Source organism: Thunnus maccoyii, chromosome 19 (assembly GCF_910596095.1).
Source record: "Thunnus maccoyii chromosome 19, fThuMac1.1, whole genome shotgun sequence".
NCBI classification, from domain to species: Eukaryota; Metazoa; Chordata; class Actinopteri; order Scombriformes; family Scombridae; genus Thunnus; species Thunnus maccoyii.
The window spans coordinates 4,761,293-4,783,384 of NC_056551.1; the positions used below are offsets into that span (position 1 = coordinate 4,761,293).

Sequence of the window (22,092 nt, forward strand, 5' to 3'; positions counted from 1 at the left end):
TTAAACTAATTTCTTCAACTTTTGCAAAGCAGTGCTTCAGGTGATGCTAAAAGACATTTTCCAAAAATTCAAACTCAAATAAAAATTCAAATTCAAACAAAAAAAAAGTCAAACCGTCCCCATATTTTCTAATCACAGCACTCAGTTGATTAAAGTCAATCCTAAATAAAAACAAGTTTTCATAGAAAACCTGCTTTCCATCACATCACCACTATCATGAGACTGAGCATGAGAGAAAATTCATGACCAACTTCCATCCCAACTGGTTTGCTGCTCACAGCTCAGATAACGAGCTGCCTGGATGATGCAGCTGAACACAAACAACTCACCAACAGTTATCAACTTGAAGAAAAGGGTGTGATCACATTCCACAGCCACAGATTGCATTTCCCTGTTCAAAATTATCTCGTTTTAACTCCTACTTCTGTACAAACCCTCCCTGTCTCTCTCAGATTACCTTGCGGCTGGTCACATGCCTACAAAACTCAACAAACAGCTCCAAAATGTACTTGGCAAACTACCCAAACAAACATCTTGCCGAGCGTCTGAGTCTCTTACCTCTCGGTGGCTCCTCAGCTGATTCAACTGTGTCAGATCCTGAGGGAGATACGAGCCGTCCAGAGCAGCTGACCAGCAGTCCTGCATCTATATCCACCAACTGACTGACTGACTGACTGAGTGAGTGGGAGGCTGGATCACTGGATGACTGGTTGACTGACTACCATTCAGCTGGAGGCAGCAGAGCAGAAAGAGCCACTCCCCTCACCGACTGACCTGACCAGCTGACTCGCTGGCTGGCTGGAGGGATGGATGGATGACTAGTTTAATGGCTCTGCCTTGCTGCTGTTGTCTTGGTGGCTGTCTTGCTGATTGAAATTCCTGGCAAAATAACTGACCGAGAGACTGACCGACCAACTGACTGACAAAATGAAGGAAAAAATGACTAAATAACTAACTGAAAAACTGCTCAGTAACTGACCAACTGATTGACAGTTCAAACCAACCGACTCAAGACTGGCTGACTACAAGAATGACTAACTGACCAACCAACTAAAAACACTAAAAACTACCTAACTGAATGACTAATCAACTGACTAACTGATTAACTGGTAGATTATCTGACTAACCATCTAACTGACTAGTTCACTGTTTGCTCAGTTACTGACTTTTACAGTCTGACTGAGTAGAAATTTCTAAAAGTGGCTGACTGGTTGCCTTACTGACTGAACAGCTCACTGACTGGCTTGTTACTTACTGAGGTTCAGATGCCGGATTCTTTCTTTCTGCTCTTCCTTCTTCCCGCTCTGCTACTTTCTGCTTCTCTGTCTGTCTCTAACTCTGTTTCCCTGTGTAATGAGAGGGTGGGGCTGAGCTACAGTAAGCTAGCTCTGGACACACACACACACACCCTTATCAGTTAGTAAGAGCAGAGTAGAGCAGCCTCAGGTCATGTTGGTAGAGGAAACTGTTGTGTGTGTGTGTGTGTGTGTGTGTGTGTGTGTGTGTGTGTGTGTGTGTGTGTGTGTGTGTGTGTGTATGTGTGTGTGTTGTTGGCACTAGTAAAACAGGAAGTAGGTAAGAAATGATTCCGTACTGCCCCAGGTACATTCTTGAATGGAGGAAACACATTCTGTATGTTATGTCATCCAAAGCTTAAACAAAAAGTCAACTCTGACACATGTCGCAAAACTCACAGGGACTTCAAAATAAATTGTGAATAAAGTAAAACAAATCTTATTATTAATTGATATTTACTCAGTAGAGCAGTGGGTGGTGCTGCTGGTTTTCCCACTGAAGTATTGTATTTTACATTCAATGTTTCTCATCACTGAAAAGCAGGAGTCTCATGGATGATAGTTAAAGTGAAGAATTACAACCTACTATAAGGTTACTCTTGAGATCAGATACAAAATAGCCTAAAAGAATCTGTTTCCTAGAGGCTGCAGTGCTCATTGCATTTTGATTGTTCACTTTTTTATTTAAATTCACAGTTTTAGAGTTGTATTTATTCTGGCAAAGTTCTTGTACAGCTGCTTTACCATTTAACATATGAGAAATTTAGGATTTAAAGAAGGCTCGCAAAATTTTGAATAGCATCATTTTAATATCAGTATATATAATAGTGTATATATATAATATCCAGCCCTGGTTGTCCCTCCATACAACAAGGTACATTATCTACTGATATCATTGAGCCTCCTTCACTAATATGCATGTTCTTACTTTGCGCACAAAATAATTTTGCACGCAAAATTACCATCAGATTCATGACACATGCACACTGGCCAATTTTGTTCTTACCACCGTGCGTATGTTAGTGAATCAGAATCATTCTACATTGACGTGCCCACTATCAGTAATTAGCATACTACCATGCCCCCATTTCTCTCATAAGGAAAGCTGTGTTGGAGCGGTGCAGCAGTGGAGAGAGCTGTCACACACTGCAAAGAGGGCTGTGATGGTAAAAATGTAGAAAAACTTTACTGCTAGTAAAATGCAAACAATAGTTACAGAAGTAGAAGCCAGAAAAGGCAGATTTGTCTGTAAACATGTCATTGGCAGAACTGTGGTTGGTAAATGTGTAGATCTGTGGAATTAATCTAAATAAATCTCTACTGCTGCAACGTGTTTTGTCTCTGTCCACAACAGGTTGTGATGTACTAAAAGCAGAGTGGGAACAGGACAATTTTAATAAATTAATAATTTCATTACATTTATGATGATTTATGGATTACACCATCTTAACTATTAATTTTATAATTAGTAAATAAGTTGTGTATTATTAGCAATTTCCCACTTTTAAATGTTGTATATTTAGGCCAAATATTTTTTTAAATAATTGTGGTTCTAATATACTGTTTACATTGAATAAAAATTGACTATATAATTTTTAAGAGTGTGGGACTGATTTGTGCATATGCATGGTCTAAGGCAGTTCTCATTTTGTTCACAGAGAAAGAACAAATTCAGGTGAGAACATATTGATGAATTCCGCATTTGTGCTTAAAACGTTCGCAAGCACAGTTTAAGCACAGATTTGTGTGTAGGCACTGTTTGTGAATGAGGCCTACTGTGTGTGTTAGTGTGAGACAACACCTGGCAACTACTTCTTTGTGAATAATTGCAGTTTTTTTTTAAATTTACTCTTATTTTCCCATTTTTTGTCATCATTTCCTTGAACCACCTCTCACCATCATACTGTAGAGAGGAGGAGAGAACAAGAAAGACGAGAAAAGAAGAAAAGCAGCCAATGAGAATATTACTACTTCCAGGGCATTTCTTCCCAGCTACAATCTGTTTTTCTTTGTTTCAAACAGAAACAAATATTTCAGTCCTGAGCTTCTGTCAGTCTGCTCCGAGCGACAACATAGCAGCAGCGTGTCTTCAGCTGGCCGGCAGCCATCACAGCTTCATTAGAAACTTCAATCATCCACACTGACAATAACACAAAGAGACAGCAGAGACGCAGAGGGTGGGGGAGTGAAAAACATCTAATACAACTCTTCTTCTTCTTCTTCTCTCCTCCTCCCTTCACACTCTAAGGCATATTAGTTTTCTTGCTACTTTTAAATTTATGGTTGAAATTTGTGTCACTTTCCGATCTGTAGTTTGATTCACTTCGTTAACACAAAGGAGAAACAAAAGATACAAAAGGTACATCGTTGCCTTTTAGTTCCTGTTTTGGGTCCATGCTGACTTATTACAAACAAACCAAGATGGCTGACAGGTACTCTCATTCATTGTATAGTGTTTGTGATCATTGTTCATTATGGACAGGTCACACCAGAAAGTGGCAAACTGAAATTCATCTGCGTGTCTAATGTGTGGTGCCAGAAGCTTGGTGATGTAGTGACAGCTCTCAGGGCTAGTTGGTAAACTACTGTAGCTGGCAGGCTAGCTGCTAACATGCTGTCCACATCCGCATAACTAGCTCTTTACCTCCTTCTTGTACACCACTGAGTCACTCAATAAAGTTATAAAAACCTCTTTGAGCTAGCAAGCTTACTAACTGTCAGTTGAGAAGCTCGATCGCAAACAGAACAATAAGTTCATGTAGTTTACTTATTTGTACCATCAGCTCCTGTGTCACAACTGTCTATAAACCATTCCTCTTTTATGAAGCGGTTTATACTCCAACAGAATACTTTAAAAATGAGAAGGTGACAAACAGCTAATAAGCTATGACAGCTGCTCCATTTGAGCTCTCTGTTCCCTCAAAGGTTAACAGAAGAAGTCAAAGTTCACCAAAGTTGAACATTTGTGCAGATTTACTTCGCCCCTTAAGCAAATTCACTGATTGTGGTAATTCCATTAAAATTAATTGATTTTGCTGCAAATTTAGCTGCTTTCAAGGCTGGTGTGACCAAGCCTTTACCATAAATCAAATTCTAGTGACCGACAACAAGTCACGCAGCACTGTAGTCAATGAGCAGCTGTGGCTCAGGAGGTAGAACAAGTTGTCCACTCTTCATAAGGGCGGTGGTTCAGTCCCCAGCTCCCCGATCCTCTCTGCATGTTGAAGTGTCCTTGGGCAAGACACCAAACCCCAAATTGCTCCTGAGGGTCAAGCCAGCACCTTGCATAGTAGTTTGCTAACATCCGTGCGTGTGTGTGTGTGTGTGTCAAACTGTAAAGTGCTTTGGATTAGTGCTACATAAATGCATTGCAATGTCCATTTACCTTATGTGTTTATTTTTTTTCTCTGGTGTCGGAAAAAGCTAATAAAGAAATGAATACAAGAACTGCCAAATTCCACAACCACAACCCATCACTAATACGCTGATGCACATGCATGTTACCATGGTTACCAAATGATCCTGCATAATTACAGGAGATTGTTTCCTTGGCAGTTCCCATAACCAGAAACATTTGAAATCATACTAATGTCACATGAAAACATGAGAACTGATTGATTTAAATGAAATATCTTATTTAATAATAAACTGTACCTCTTGTGTCCCAAACATACAGTATATTTAATTTATGAAATTTGTCCTTCTCAGACACCACTGTTCAGAGTCTGACTTCCTGCATTATTTTTGGAGACAATATAAAGGTGATGACAGGAGAGATGTGGCTGAAAGAGCTTAAATAAATAAAGAGAAAATCTCTCCTCTCCCATCTCAGCTGGTCTGGAGTCTCCATGTGTCCAGACGGCGAAGCATCATGCAGCTCATGTTGGTGACCTTTAGGTGATGTTAAAGGCCACCTAACCACAACACTGACAGTTACCATGACAAAACAAGATCTATCACTGGCTCTGTAAGGAGGCACTGACAGCAGGATACAATATTCTGTTGCATCAGATCTTACATTCATTTCAGCGGATCTCCACTGGTTCTTTTCTATTCTTTATGTTAAAGGTGATGCTAGGGTGATCTGGATGTCAGGAACATATCATTTCTCCTGGTATGATCTGGAGACAAAGATCTTCTATCCATTTTCCACTGGTCATATTTTTTTTATCTAATGTCATTCATACTATCTATCCAAAGTTACATCCAGTCAGTTGAATTGCTAATTTCTGATTCCCTTACATAACTGCACTTATACATGGTCTGGGTGAATACTCTTTTCTGATTGGCCGGCAGATGTGCATTAAATCCGTGTATTGCACACATAGTTCGACTCAAGTTTAATCATCCTTCTAAATTCATCCATTACCCAACCTGTAACCATAGCAACATTAAAGAGCACAGCTGTCAAAGCTTACTTGTTATGAAGTTTTGAAGAATGGGACGCAGCAGAGGAAAAAGAAAGAAAGAAGAAAAGAAAGAAACCAAGCAAAAAACGGCAGAAGGAATTGACACCTGAAGAGCTTAAAATGATAGAGGAAGAGAAGGATGAGATTAATACAAAAAAGGCAAAAAAATGGGAAGTTAATATACTGATACTCTCTCTACTAAAAACAAAGGAATGATTTGAAGACATACTCTGCAGTTATGCTTAACGACAATTAATTTTAGGCTTAATTTTAGGCCTCGGTTCAGGCTGGCGGCGTGTACAGTGTGGCATGTTGTCATGACAACGGTAAGCTCTTGCTTCATAACCTTTCGATTTTGAGAGAAAAACTTTAATCAAAATTTGCGAATGCTTTTATTTTATATTATTGGCAAATGACCATGGTATAAGCGGGATACTCATGATGATTATCCCTCACATAATTTCTAAATTGTGACCAACATCTGATACCAGTAACAATGAACAGTAATGTTAATATCAGTAGGAATGCATATCTGTATGCCAGTTTCACCAATTTCTGAGACTTTATAAACCAAACAATTAACAAATTAATATAAAAATAAAATAATCTACAGATTGAGCTTGAAGGTTTACGTTCGACCTTGATAACAGCAATTACCAAGCAAAACATTCTCAATTTTAGGTCAACTAACCGGGTGTTACTTTCAAGCATATCTCACGGCTTTCTTCTGCAGATGGAGTTTGCTTAGTTGTGGAGTCATGGAGAACCTGGGGAGGCAGAGACTTCTCCATAGCTGCCACCTCCCTCTGGAACTTTCTCCCCAAACACATTTGTGACTGCTCCAATCTATCTAAGCTTAAGAAGTTACTCAAAACTCACCTTTTTAGAACTGCTTTACTAATGCTAATTGCTAATGTGTGATTGATGTCCTGTGCTACCTTATGCTCTACATATAAAATATATTATTTATCATTATTATTATATTATTAATTGGTAGAAAAATTGGTCCCATTTCCTCCTGATTCTGACATGACTGTTGTAACTGAAAGCAGCCTAGTCTGTCTGTCACTAAGTGAATATTGTTGGGGGTCAATATGGCAGCATCAGCAGGACAATGACATTACTATATAAATTTAGTACAGGATAGTTTAGCCTTTCATTCTGTTCCACATGATTTGTTTAATAGGATCATGCACTGAGGGCACACAGAGATGTGAAAGGCCGCTGGTCCAAACAATGGAATTACAGAAACAACACAAGCACTCACATCACTGAGTTGGTATATTGCACACTTTCTTTCATTCTTCTCGGCAATTATATATGCATCAACAGTGAGATACTGGGAAACATTTTCAATCCCTCAACCCTCATTAGCCGAATGTGAAAAGGGCAACTGGGTCCAAAACAATCTGCTAAGATTTTGACATTCAGCATAAACATGCCCCGAGTCGAGAACCGCAATTCCCACAATTCCCAATGAACCAGAAAGAAGCACTTAATAGAGTTAATGTATTGGATGGTACAGAGTATGGATACACAACTGACACAGAGATGTAAATGAGTACAAATGCTCACGACTAAGACACACACACACACACACAAAACTAGCATCAGTTTAACAGGGTTCACTGGTCATACGACAGTAATTGCTGCCATCAGTTTTGACAGCAGAATGTGAATGGTGGGAATGCTGTGTGTATTTGTGTGTGTGTGTGTGTGTGTGTGTGTGTGTGTGTGTGTGTGTGTGTGTGTGTGTGTGTGTGTTTGTGTGTTCAAGATGAAGTATGTAACCATTTGCCATAACTGCCAATAATAAAAATCAACAGCCTGACACAGGAAAGACACAAATCACTGCTGTCCAACATAAGGTATGGTGACCTGCAGTAGAAACATTTCCTCTGGTCTCTATCTGCCTGATCGAATTTACCTCATACTTCTCTGCCAGACGTGTGGCAAAATATAATTATTTCTCACATTTATAGAGAGTCTAAATGAAACAGGAATGTCAATGATACTGCAGCTATTGTGCATTTTTTCCATTTTTCAAAAGAGGATTAAAAACATTTTTTAACATATTTGTGAAAACCGGTGGGTGGATGTATCCCATGTCAGAGTTTGACTGACAATTGAGAGTCTGCATTGCTATGAGATGAACTTCTGTGGTGCATTATACTGGCTGGAACATGTCATAACCTTGTTTTTTCCCCTTTTTTCCCAACAAAGATCACAAATTGTTGGTTATGCATTGTAAGTGATTTAAGCAGTTTGTCCCTTTCCAATATTCAACATTTGGGAGGATCCATTATGTTGTTAAGTGTGTATTCCGCTCAGAAAACTGAAGCTAGGTAGTCTACCCTGCTGACATAAGGACTGATTACCACTAGACTTTACTTTCTGTTCATAATATATCATCACCTGGTGAGTCATCAGCAGCTCCTGAACACTCAGTGCTGTGTTTGTCCTGCGGTTAGCTAGCATTAGCTGTCTCTGAAAACTGAAAGTCCTTTTTTTTGGTATTTACAATTTTGACCAAGTGCACAAGTCAAAACAAACACCACAGATAAAAATATAGGCTACTGAATTTGAAAGATAACAACACAGATTACTAAAAACCCAGCCACACAATATTACCTTCCTCAGCAGTATGTTGTGTGGTTCCATCCCTTTGTCTAGACAGGGATGGACTCCATTAAGTGTGTTCAAACAGAAAGCAAAGTGAATTTTCAGCTTGCATCATTCATGCCAATTTGACCGCTGGACCATCCGTGCAGTCCGTGTTGAGTGGGAATGTGTTTGTTTGTGTGTGTGTGTGTGTGCATGCGTGTGTGTGGCAGCTGAGCCACTGACTGATCTCAGAACACGACATCACAATGTTTCATTTGGTTATTCACCCATTTTTTAAATGGCAAATGTCTAGTGCAGTACAGCTCTTGACAAAATTATGTCGCTGTCAAAAAACCTTGAGCAAATCTCTTTCAAAACAGTTTAACTTAGAACTTAGAAATACAACGAAACTACTAAAAGTTGACTGTGATGGCTCATCTATCTGCAATAAGATTAAAGACTGTGTAGGTTGATTTTCATGGAAATGAAGTGAAACCTATGGCACCTGGAAGGAAATCTAATAACAATAATGAAAAGTATACAGGATTTGTACTTTGTGGTCTAAAACATGCAAAGGCAACAGACTGGTCCTTTAAGGATCAAAATAGATGGCAAAGTTTAAGGATGTCTTCTTGATTCAACTACAGTCTTCTGCAGTATCTCTAGAAAACTCTAGTCAGTCATGCAGTTTCTATTACAGCCCTGTTAAAAACACTCCAGGAATGTCCTTTCCTATTTAAAACAGTTTACCCAGTAACAGACACTCGCCTATCAGCAGAACACAACACCCAAGTCTTTTTCATATGAGAAGCAAACCTGACAGCTTGTAAGCGAAAGGTCAGCGGTTCAATTCCCAGCACGAAGACGAGGTGGTCCTTAACAACAGGAGAATATTTTTATTGTTTTTTTTAGCAATTGTATTCAAAATCTCAGACTTAAACATTGGAAATCCACAAACTCTCCAACATTACAGAAATAATGTTGTGCAACTCTTAGCTGTGACATACCATACAGACAAAGGTAGTCAAGGTACAGTTGCTGAATGTCTCTATTAGGGGAGTCAATGTGAAGTTGCTGGTTTTTAATGCAGGATGCATGAGCACTGTAAACACATGCTAGTGACACAGCTCTATGGATGGCAAAAGAATGAAGTATCGCAACATCTATTGGATGAATTGCCACAAAATTTTGTACTTTCATAGTCACATTCATTATCACATACATTTATGATCCCCAGAAGATAAATCCTGATGACCTTGGTGATCCCTTAACTTCTCTTCTAGTGCCACCTCAGGGTTGACATTTTTAGTTGTTAGTGAAATATCCTGACAACTGTTGGATGGATTGCCATGGAATTTGGTACAGATATCTATGGTGCCCAGAGGATGAATTTTAATTACTTTGGTGATTCCTTGACTTTTCCTGTAGCACCACCAGCAGGTCAAAATTTTCACTTGTTCTGTAAAATATCTCAACATCTATATCTAAGGGATTGCCACAAAATTTTGTACAGAAGTTTATGGTTCCAAGAGGACGGAGCCTAAGGTGGGATTCTTCCCTGACTTCATTTAGCATTATTTGGTTCAGAGTGACATCTCCACATCTACTGGACATTCTGTAAACATATTCATGCCCCCTTCAGGATTCACTGTAAACCCTTTGGTAATCCACTGATGTTTTTGCACAATACTTTGGTTTAAGGCCCAACTTTAGTCAACGTTGTTATTGTGAGTGATTCTGATGTTAGCATTTGGCTCAAAGCACTACTGTTCTGCAGTACAGCCTGACCAAGCCGTAAGCATAGCTGTAAACTTGGTCAGTTGTCAAGATTGGGACTTCAAATATGCACAGACATGCCACTTCTTAACCTTTGGATCCAACACTAGGATCCCAGTCTTTTTTATGTTCAACTTTAAGGAATTGGTGTGGTTCAGGAGGAAGTAAAATGTAATATTCAGCATATTACACATTGTATGCATGTATGTGCATGTGTATTACAGATTGCACATATTAGGAAAGTCTCATCTTTGAGTTCAGTAAAGTTTATTTCTGTATCTTATCCATATTTCAAGAGAAAAAATACACATCACAGCTGTCAGAAAACATTAAGAAAATTTTAAAAACTGAGACTTGGGTTTGGACAAGATGGGGCTTTTTTTCTCAGAAGTGAATGTAGTTAAGAGTAATTAAATAAATCTTATGCTGATGTTACAGCTTGATGATTACATCACCTCTAAAATGAGACATTCTGCATGAGCCCAGAATTGTGTGTCGTAACACAACAGCTTCTCACAAAATGGAGAGAACAGGTATTAATTGTTGCAAAATGTGACTCAGGGAGTGCTCAGATTGTTGTGTCCTGCCAGTACAATGGAGATCATTGTAGCTCGACTGCTCATCATCATGTCACAAGGTCACAATCTTCACAGGCCGCGGTGGAGTCGACGAGTCAGCAGAAATGGCTGTCGCTGATGTAATGATCACATCCTGTTTTCTTTTAGATTATTTAACACTGCAGCTGTGTTCAACAGCAAATCGATTAATGGAGACAAATGAAAGCATTTGTATTTATTGATCAAGACAATCTGTGAGGACTGTGTTTACAGGACTTTTAATTAATTCTTCACATTAGCTGTGTTTGAAGAGTTTGCGTTCCAAATGAGAGACAAAACAACTCAAACAAAGGAACGAGAAATATCTTACTGTATACTGATATTCTTCACATTATTGGTTATTTTAACACTTTGAAGGGTTAAAGTGAAAAACTGATTCATGTCAGTCAGGTTGATTACATAGAAAAGCTTGAACTATACATGTCATATTTTGCTTATAGTCAGCCAGACTAAATCTCACAATCTCAGTTTCCACAGAGTTTAATGTCTCTGAAATATCAGCGGAGAAGTGATTAATTCCAGTCAGACACCTTAATAATCTGTAAACATTGAGATGATTTTGTCACTTGCTGCCTCTCCAAACTCCTGAACCTTGTTAATAACTATTAAACCCCAGAGTTAGGGAACAGGGATGCACTGATCTGGCTAATGTCAGTCAGACAGTCAGTCAGTCTACCACTTTGGTCTGAACTGAAATAGCTCAACAAATATTGGATGAATAGCCATGAAATTTTGTACACTCATATACAATCCTTATAGTGTGAATCCTACTGACTTTGGTGATGTCTTGACTTTTCCTCTAGCACCAGCATGAGGCTGACATTGTTGGTTTTTAGTGCAATATCTTGACAACTACTCAATGGATTGGTATGAAATTTGGTACAGATATCCATGTTGTCTAGAAGAAAAATCACTTTGGTGATCCCTTAACTTTTCATTTAGTGCCACCATCAGGTCAAAACTTGAATTTATATTAATAATTTGGGTTTATGACCAAATTCCCACAAAATTCCCACCAGCCTCAGCTGTGCCATGCAGTACCTGCTTCTTCTTGTACTACTGTATATGTGTACATGCACAATACAAGAGCTGCAATGGCTAGTTGATTAATCAAGTAGTTGATTGACAGAAAATGAATCAGCAAATATTTTAACAATCAGTTAATCCTCAAAGTCGTTTTTCAAGCAAAAGTACAAACATCTCCTTGTTTTAGCTTCTCAAATGTGAGGATTTGCAGTTGGGTTTTGTACTGTTGGTAAATCAAAACAAGAAATTTGTAGGTGTCAACTTGGGCTGTACGGACATTTCTTACTATTTTTTGACATTTTATAGACCAAATGATTAATTGATTAATCAAGAAAGTAATTAGCAGATTAACGGACAATGAAAATAAAAATTTTTTGCAGCCTGACACAACACTAATCTGCTGCCTGCAGTATTTCACTGATGTTTACAAAAAGCAACATAACTTCTTCAATAATCTGGTTTGATTGGATCCATTTAATAACCCATCTACAGGGCTGATAGAAAAGTCAATGGAAATTGAATTCCTTCATAATGCTTTTACTCCTACATCCCTTCATTCCAACAAGCTCCCCAAACTGAACGACAGGATCTGTCATTGGTTACCACAACTATCCACAATCCACTATTCACATTGTGTTTTCTGATCCTATTGGCAACACAACATTATTGGTCAGAGCCTTCCAAAACGAATGAAATGAAATTACTGTTGCAAAAATGATTCATGTGACTGTTTTCTGACTGCTTTGGTTAAGGTTTGGTTAGGTTTCGGCACACATGGTCAAAAGAAACCAACATGGACCATCAGTAGAAAACAGGAAGCAACCAGCAGCCAATGCACTGTCAAACCAATCCAACCAACCCAACATCTTACTTACGCTAACTTTGTGGCTCTATTACAACAGCCTCCCATCCGCCTTTATTCATTCTTTTTTTTTGGGAGGACACTCTCCTTCATTCATTAGCATCAACTCCAAAAGACAACCTTTTATTTAGGAGACAAATACAGAAGGAAAAAAAAAGACGGTAAGGAAGCAGAAGAGACAGAGGAAACAGGCTGATGACAACACTGCAGTTTAAAAATGCATGAGCCTCCAGCTTCCAGCAGACTGCCTGTATGTGTGTGTGTGTGTGTGTGTGTGTGTGGAGCACTGCGGTGTTAGCATTTACCAGTCAGAATGAAGAACAGACAAACGGGGAACAGTTTAGGATGAAGTAAACACAAGTGATGTTGTGATTATTTCATTATTATTCGGCTGAGTTGTCTTGCATCATGTGCTGCTGTTGCTCTGTGCGTGCGTGTCATTTAGTTATTTACCAGAGGATTTGATTGTGCTTCTCACATTTCACACACTTCCTGCTGATGATATGTATGCGAGAGAGAAAGAGACGCCTCTGTTTGACTTATAATAAAGTCACGTCAGCTGAAGCTCAGTGTATGAGTCACGAGTCCCCAAATGAGGAGCAGCAGGAGAAAACAACTACACCGCCGAGGAGGGGAAAAAGATAAGTTAGAGGAGGAGCAAATGGAGAGGAGAGAGCAGGGAAAGAAGAGGAAAGGAAGGAGAGGAAAGGAAGTCACAGGAGGGCAAGAGGGGAAATAAAAATAAAGAAATAAGGGAGCAGGAAGAGATGGAGAAAAAGAAAGAGGAAAAAATAGGAGGATGGTAGAATAGAGGAAGCAAGGTAGAGGAGGAAGATGTAGGAAAAGCAGACCAGGAGAAGGAACAGAAAGGCAAAATAATGAGGAGAGAATAATTAAGAAGGACAAAGAAAGTGTCAGAAAAATAATTCTATAGATGGAGGAAGAAGATGATTAGAAGCAATGGAAGGAAAAAGAAGAGAAAATGAAAAGACAAGGGAAGAAGATGTGACAATGAAACACAAAGAGGATGAGATGAAGGAGATTTGTGTCAGATGGTAGCCGTACAAGTATTCATTTCAAGTTCTTCCTAACAGAGTCTGATGCTTAGTCCAGCAGATAAAAGAGAAACAGCCAAATGCTCCATCACAAAAGATCAGATAAAATCACTTAGCTTCCACTTACAACAAGCTCTCACTAAAACATCACAAGTGGAAAACCACACATAACAAAATTAACCTGCCAGACATGGAGAGTTAGCTAAGAAGATTGATGCCACTCTCCTATCTGCCCATTAAATATGAAGCTACAGCTAGGAGACAGTTAGCCTAGCATAATACAATGACTGAAAGCAGGGGGAAACAGCTAGCCTGTCATAAGGTAGCAAAACTAATTATATTTACAAAAACTTAAGTAAAAAACATGTTGTGGTTTCAGTAGGGTTAAGTAGCACAACCAGCAGAGACTATGTCATGGTATCATCCCTTATCTGTTTTTTTAAATATAGCAGTTGACATTTCAAAGATTTGTTACCCCCTCATGATGTTAGACATACACTAACTCATCTCAAGAGATGAAGCAGCAGATGTGGTTCATTTCTTCTAAAGACTGACAAGGATCTGAAAACTTTCCCAGCACCAAAATACATGTTACATTACATGATATTTTTCAAATCTGCCATCTTTCAGTGTCAGTTAACCATACAGGGACAACTTTATGTTGAAAGAGGCAATTTCTACACCCACAGGGGCAGGAAATAGACCAGAATGCAATGCAGCAACAATACATATTTGGTTCTGGTTATGATGCAACTCATGCTTTGTTTCAGCTGGAAACACAATCACTCTTACACTCTTATTATCACTACACATACAATTCAGAGATGCAGTTTCTTTTGTTAAATGAAAAAAAAGGTTTTGAATTTTGTTTCGAAATGTAGGTATCGTATTGGCAGTAATTATCGCAAAAATTCAAACAATAAAATCCCTAGAAACGTAGGCCCATTATTAGACCAAATGAGTTTGGTGATGTGGTGGATTTACCAAGTTTAAAAGAATTCTCCACCAATTTAGTATAACCATAGTACTCATGATGGACAGTAAAAGATATAGGCTTTTTTATTACACACCTTCTTCTTCCTTGTCAAAATATGGCACCTACATTACCCACAATGCAATGAAAACATGATTCAGGTGTGTTATGTTAGTAGCGGCTAATGTAGCCTTAGACCACTAACCTGGGAGATGAGGAGCAGGCTACAGAGGTACTTTCTGACAGGCCACAATTTACCAAATAATTTGAGGGGTAAAATTAAGTAATTTGGGTATGAATGACTAAATTAAGCTGGCAAAATAAGTAATATTATTCATTTGAGGGCACAAATTACATGTTTTCAAGATGTATTTAATCAAATTGCAAGAGGTGGTTAAAAAATCTCCACTCAAAAGATAATATCTGTTAGTATAAGCAAAGACTTTCTGATTTTTTTCCTATTTTTGGAAGATCTACATCCTTTCTGCACATGCTCAAAGAAACACAGGCAAAATCGAAGGTTTCTCAACTTGTTTCCAGCCTTCATATTCAAAATGTATTAAAGTATTATCCTTCAATGGTCTGGAGAAGGGTGAAACAGGAACTAAAATGTGGATGTGTAGCTGGAAACCACAATGACTCCCAGTGGATTCAGCTCTATACGACCTCAGTCATAAATAATGGATCCCTCCACCAAACCATCCACAGATGAAAATGAGTCTGGCTGCATTTGTTAGGCTGCTGCCTGTGAATTTCAAGTCATCTGAGGGTAAATATCTCTTTGACTTTAATGAGTGTGCGATGAAGGAAGGAAAGGATTGTGGGGAGAAGACATCAAAAGAAAAGGAGAGAAGAAAGTCAGGGCTAAATCGTGTATATTTCGAAATTGCAATTTTAACTGTAACTTACATCAGTGGTTTCCACCTTTTTGCCTTTTTACCCCTGAAATTTAAGCAGTTGCTACTTGCAACCCCTCATCACACATTGCATATGTCAGTGAATGGTGAGCAGTTATGATCACTGAAATTATTTTTGGAGGTCAGAATAGTTAAACTATCTGGTATTCTACAAGAAAAAAAACAAAGAATGAAGAAAATAAAATAAAAAAACAATTCATATTATTTTGTTTCTTTCTCAAGATTGGCCGGCATGTTCAGTACCAAACCTGACAGGAAAAACCCAGGCAAGGAAGTCTGAAAATCACTTACTCACTTTTGAAAACCCTACTTTTCTCCCCTTTATTGTTTCCGGTTTATTTCATTATCAAAGTCTCACCACTCAGTTCATTTCGTCAAGCTCGACTCACGTCACCTTCAGGTAGATTTCTAGGTCGGTCATTGTCCAGTTTAAATGACAGACATCAGGAGGACATACTTATTGGAATGTATCCCAGTTACACTGGGATACACAGTTAAATCCTCAGAACTGAGGATTGAACTGTATTAACTGTGGTGGATTTCCAGCCACTAGGAGGCAGTATAACTCCTCCACGAACCGACAGACACACAGCCCTGAAATGTAATCACTGTATAAAGTTGTTTCAACTATCATGTTAGCAAACCGTTACCTAATTGCTAACTTTTGCTTTACAATCAGAGCAGCCTGCTATGGAGTACACTGACTACAAGTGGCCTTTTTACATTACATGTTGTCATTTGATTCATTTTTAATATAGAAAATATAAATGAGTGGAGTTTAAACTGCAAATGAAACTGCATTTGGATTCTGATTCTGATGCATGTCAGCGGGGTGTTGGAGAGAGAAAGGCATGTTGATTGGATGTGAGGAGGTGAAGTCTGTGATGCTTTAATTGAAATCCTATGCCATCCTTCATTATAGCTAACTGACTGTAGTCTGACAATGACAATAATCTGATCTGGGCTGCCAGAAAATATACATTCAATACAACAATTAGACATTTTTCAGACACACACAACACGTGAAAAGAAAGAGCCAACATCTCTTCCTCGTCTTCTGAGAGAGCAGAGTAGGAGAGATGGCAGCAGCAGATCGTGACCAGTAACTCTTTGCACTTGGAAAAAAAACTCCACACCTCTCCTCCTCCTCCTCCTCATTTTCTTTCCTTTCCTCACCTTCCCTCTCGTTTCTCTCTTTCTGCCTCCGTCACCAGGCAACTAGTCTTTCCTCCTTCCCTCTGTGTTATCTCTTTCTCTCATATCTTTGACACTCCCCCTTTTCCCATGCATTACTCCTCCCTCCATCCCTGCTTCTGCACTATATGAAAGGTTTTTGTTTCAGCTCAGAAAGACTTGAGCAAAAAGCAGTTATTCCGTATTCTTTTCTCAACTATCAACATTTAAAATCTCAAGCGTTCGCATCTTAAACTGTGCTGGCTTATGAAATTTGGAAAATGCCTATAAAACCAGCAATTACATCACTAAAACCCTTTTCAGTCATGGAATGTGTAATATTGTTGGCTTCATCTATTTGTAGGAACCAAGACTGCAGTCCCTCAAATGGCCACGTGAGGCTGGCTCCAAAAGCAAGTCAATCCCCATAGACCCCCATGTTAAAATGCCCAACTTTACAGCAGAAATAAACGTGTTTACAGCCTGGTACAAAGAACGGTTTTGGTCTCTATAGCTAATTTCCCCATTCATGACAACTGTACAGGGGTGAATTTTTATATAACTCACCCATTTAAATTTTTTATCAACGTTTAAAGTTATGCATAATTAAGGGTGTGGCTGCTTTGAATGACAGGTGGGTGCCTTCAACAGGCAAGTCACTACCACAGCAACACTGGTTAGGTAACGTAACCATGGTGTAATCCCAGATTCACAGAATATAGGCGTAGCCATAACTTTCGCTATTTCAGTGTTTTTTCAGTTCATAAAAGTCAATTCTAACATTTTGGTCGCCTAGAGTCTTGTTCAGCATTTGTTTGTACTAAAAGACCCTCTAAGGGGTCGGATGTTCAGCTTTTTCCAGTAAGTACATTTTGTTTTAATGGGTTTAAACCTGTTTTTCGCTAGTGAAAATCAGCATTAGCATTATCACAGTTAACCATAGACTGTAAATGCACCATAATAACCAAGCTAGCAGCTAGCGTCTTGCCTTAGGGTCAACTTCACCCTTTCATTCAAATATGGTCACTTCTGGCTCCAAAAATCCAAGATGGCAACGGTCAAAATGCAAACTTGAGGCTTCAAAATGGGAGTCCACAAACCAATGGGTGATGTCACATCTGCTACATCCATTATTTTTTACAGTCTATGGTAGGAATGCATTTTGTAGCATAACAAGACTCAGGATTAGATTTTTTTATTAATATAATGAGGAAACATTTAACTTATCTAATTAACATTTTTATGTTTCTGTTGAGGCAACTCCAGGGTTTTGACCAGGAGAGTTGTTAGCAGAGGTGATAAGTGCTGTATTGGGTGAAACATGTCCAGCTGGTGAGTAAACAACAAATAAATTAACTAACACACTAACTTCAGCTTAGTAACCAGTAGCACAACTTTTGCTCCTCTTCTTGAGCAAAAGTGATTGATCAATCATTGTTACCTGCTGAGCGGAATTAGACAAATCCTGACTCATCTTATGTTGTGATCAATTTAGTTACTAGATGACAGTCTGATTAGTCGCCTCAATCATTTAATTCTTGTCCTGTGTGAATTAGTGCTCTGCTCATTTTTCCTGAACCTTAAAGGACAAGGCTGGCGTTTTTGTATATTAATTCTTAAAAACAAATCTCATGTGCAGAGCCAAACCAACAATGAATTAATCCTACTTACAAGTATTGTGTGTGTATCCAAAGCCTGCTATATTCCTCCGTTGTTGATCAAAAACTATGAAAAACACATCAGTGAGGTAAACCACTGCACTGGGTGACATGTTCCTTTGCCAAAAGGAGTTGTGGTTTAGTTTTTTTGGAAACGGCTCCAAAGACTAATAACAGAAGAGTAGTTCTCTGAAGAGTACTTCCATGTAATGCAGATTCTTGTGACACTTAACTGCGCTTGCACAGGATCGCTGTTCCATTTACAGATCTTTGCTAGCTTGTTGTGCTACATATCACAACCTCTTGACTTCGTACTAAAGTTCTTTGAGAAATTCGCAATGTAGTACAAAGTCAAGAGGTTGTGATATGCAGCACAACAAGCTGTATGACTGAAACATATTTTTTCACAGATGAGCAAAAATAACAAAAGAACTAAACCATTGGTTGCCCCAATATCCTAATGATTAAGGCATATACCACATAACAGCAAAGTCCGATTCCAGCAAGGGACCATTGTCACATGTCATACCCCTGTATATGTCACCTTGTGTCCTGTCACTCTCTACACTGTCATCTGTCAAATAAAGGCAGAACACCAAAAAAAAAGAACTGCACCCCTTGAAAAGCTGTCATTTCATGACATGACATATTTAATAAATAGAGCTATGGACCGTCAGTACCATATGCCTCAATTCAAGTAGAGCATGGGCATCCAGGTTAATGATTGGTTTCAGCACAGACAGAAATTCTACTCACTGATTCATCCCAATTCTCCTCCCATTTGGAGGAGAAATACTGAATCCTTGTTAAAAAAAAAAAAAAAAAAAGCAATGGATATAAAAATTCTGGATAAAGCCTTTCACCACATTTTTCAGTGGTAGAATGTTAATTCTTCCAGCGTTGCTAAAATCCCCCCATTCCCAGAAAAATACTGTACTTGGTCATGGCCTCAGTGTCCATAGCTCCAGTCCTGGTCACATTGGATAGAATTTAACTACATGTGATCAATCACTTAATCAAACCCTAATTGGCCTATGGAAAATAACTGAAATGGAACTAATGAGGCAAACAATGTTTATAAAGAGGACTTTTAAGACACATCAACCAATGGTGACATAATAGAAAAATTACATACATTATTACAACAAAATAACTGGCAGCCATCATTTTTTCAGGTTTGATAGCTTGGTGTCCTTTTAACCCCTTTAAAGAAAGCAGAAGCAGAGAGTCAAACAAAACCACTCACATCTGCTGCTTGACTACAGAGACGCCACATGAGGTATACCAGTGATGCTAAATTATTGACAAAAACAAATTACTGTGCAGTAAATTGAAGCTATAAATGTTTCAAAGGCTGCATTTTTTAGTATGTGTGACCTTAAATTTTCTTCATTCAAGTTTGATGTAGTTTGTTTTGTGTTGTGTGTTTTTTGTTGTTTACAGTTCATGTTTTTTTACAGTCCAAAGGTGTGTGTGTTTGTGTGTGTGTGTGTGTGTGTGTTGAGGGGGGTGTTTACATAATTTATAATAATTTCATTTCTACTGAAATACACTGTTTACAAGCTATTGTTTTATTAAGTTTGTCATCTTTGAAAATAGGACCTGGCAATTTGCTTGAAATTACCAAGATAATAATAAAGATATTTTCTGATACCTACATATAGGACAATATGACAAATATATGCAAAATCACAGTACTGCTCAAAGCAATGAACTGTATTTAGAATATCTAATTCTGTTTTTAAAAATGAATAATGGCCGCTACATCATTATCTGATCTTTTTTATTCCTGTTGGTGTCCATATCTGCCCCAAAAATCCATCTTTGTATGCTTTATAATTTGTTTCATAGTTCATGTTTCATTTCATGAACTTGCATCCCATGTGTTCTACAATCCTCAAAAACACACCTGTCACATAACTTGTAGGAAAATCATATGATGCCCTGCTACAATGTTTTGGACATCAGTTTGCTGGAATGCAAACTTGCAGTAAACACAGATAGAGGACACTCTGTTGTTTCTGTAACAGAACAATGTCCCTGCAACTTCATTACTGATTTTCTGTGCCACACACACACACATCCACAAACACAGTCTCATACACACACTCTGGATCACATACCCCATAGAGGAGGAGATCCAACACTTGAGACAAAAACAAAACTCCCACTCACTCTCACACACACACACACACACACACACACACAAACTGAGCACTTCCCATTGGGGCAAAAAACATCCAGTGTTGCTGGTTACATTCATTATTAATAAGCTGCAATTAGATTCTAATCCGCTGCTGCTTTTTACAGCATAGACACAGTTTGATTACCAGACAAATAAAACACTTCCTCAGAACGTTCCCATATACATAAAATATGCTCAGTACACACAATTTTGGTCACCACAGTAATCTATCAGAGTAGTAATAAGATGCCGGTCAAAATTTCCCAAAGCACAAAGTGGTGTCTAAATCAGCATTTTTTTGGTCCAACCAACTGGGTAAGAGAAAGAAAAGCAGAAATCAAATGCAAATCCCCAAATATTACATTTGGGGATTTGCATTTGATTTCTGTTTGACATGTAAATTATTAATCATTTAACAGAATCAGTCCACTAGTTTATAAACAGACTATATTTTTGCCGTTATAGTGATCACACAATGTTCGTAAGAAAGGATGGTGGGTCACACTTGGTAGGGAATTGAACCTCACACACTGGTAATGTTAGTGCCTTCCTCTAGGGAATTTATCTTTAAACCCTGCCAATGTTAGTACATTGTTTTATGGAAGTGAACCTCTAACCCTGGCAGTGTTAGCTCCTAGGGAACTGAAGTTCAAACCCTAGTTAGTGTCTTGCTTGACAGAACTTTACTTCCAACCCTGGCAGTGTTAGTGTGTTGCTGTAGGGAACTTTACTTCCAGCTGTGGCAGTGTTAGTGCTTTACTCTAGGGAACTGAACTTCCAAAGCTCATACTGTGGGTCCCTTGCTTTATCGAGATGAACTTCCAGTGTTAGTGCTTTGCTCTGGGGAACTAGACTTCCAAACCTGCTGGTGTTAATGCCTTGATTTAGAGAACTGAACTTCCAAAACCTGGCAGTGTTTGTGCCTTCTTTTAGGGAACTATACTTCCAGCCTTGCTCTGGGGAATTGATCTTCCGACCCTGGCAGTGATAGGATCTCGCTGTGCTGAATCTCTTATGTGTAAATTATGCACATCAGAGAAATAAAAACAGACTACTGTCTTGAGAATAGGGCTGGGTATCATTCAAAAAAGTTTTGATACCAGTATCGGTACAATACTTTTTTCGATACCAATTTTATGAATCCATTTTAACAAAAAGAAAATAACATTGTAGTACAAATCTTTAGTTTTATTTCTCAGCTCTGTGGCATTTTTCCACAGTGGAGAATTGTGATAGAGATTTTTCACAGTTTTCTGATATTTTTAAGGCCAAACAATTAATTGATCAATCAAAAATACAGTCTGTAGATTAATCCATCATACTAATGAGCACTTGCATCTCATTTTTTTCCTAAAAAGTTTTAGTTATTGGCTAAGGAGAAAGACAAGTGGGCCTCAGTTGCAAAAAGTCAATTCTTGGATAGTCTTACATTTTGTGCTCATTTTCTTCCATTAGGCTCATTTGGATATGAGGTAAAAGAACATGAATTATATTCTGCAGCAATGTCCCTCTGAAGTGCTAAAACAGACATCTTTTCCTCCC

General features: G+C 38.4%; 1 protein-coding gene across 2 annotated transcripts in view; it reads right to left on the reverse strand.

The window, feature by feature from the left end:
* The window catches only part of LOC121885622 (ras-related protein Rab-27B-like), a 69,276-nt gene that overhangs the window by 31,797 nt on the left and 15,387 nt on the right, over positions 1-22,092 (reverse strand). Inside the window, exon 1 of one of the 2 annotated variants that reach the window (XM_042395275.1) lies at positions 559-1,316. The exons of the other annotated variant lie outside the window; for it this stretch is intronic. The gene's annotated coding sequence lies outside the window, so the exon portion shown is untranslated. Of the gene's footprint in view, positions 1-558; positions 1,317-22,092 lie in introns of those variants that run through there. 2 annotated transcript variants of the gene reach the window in all.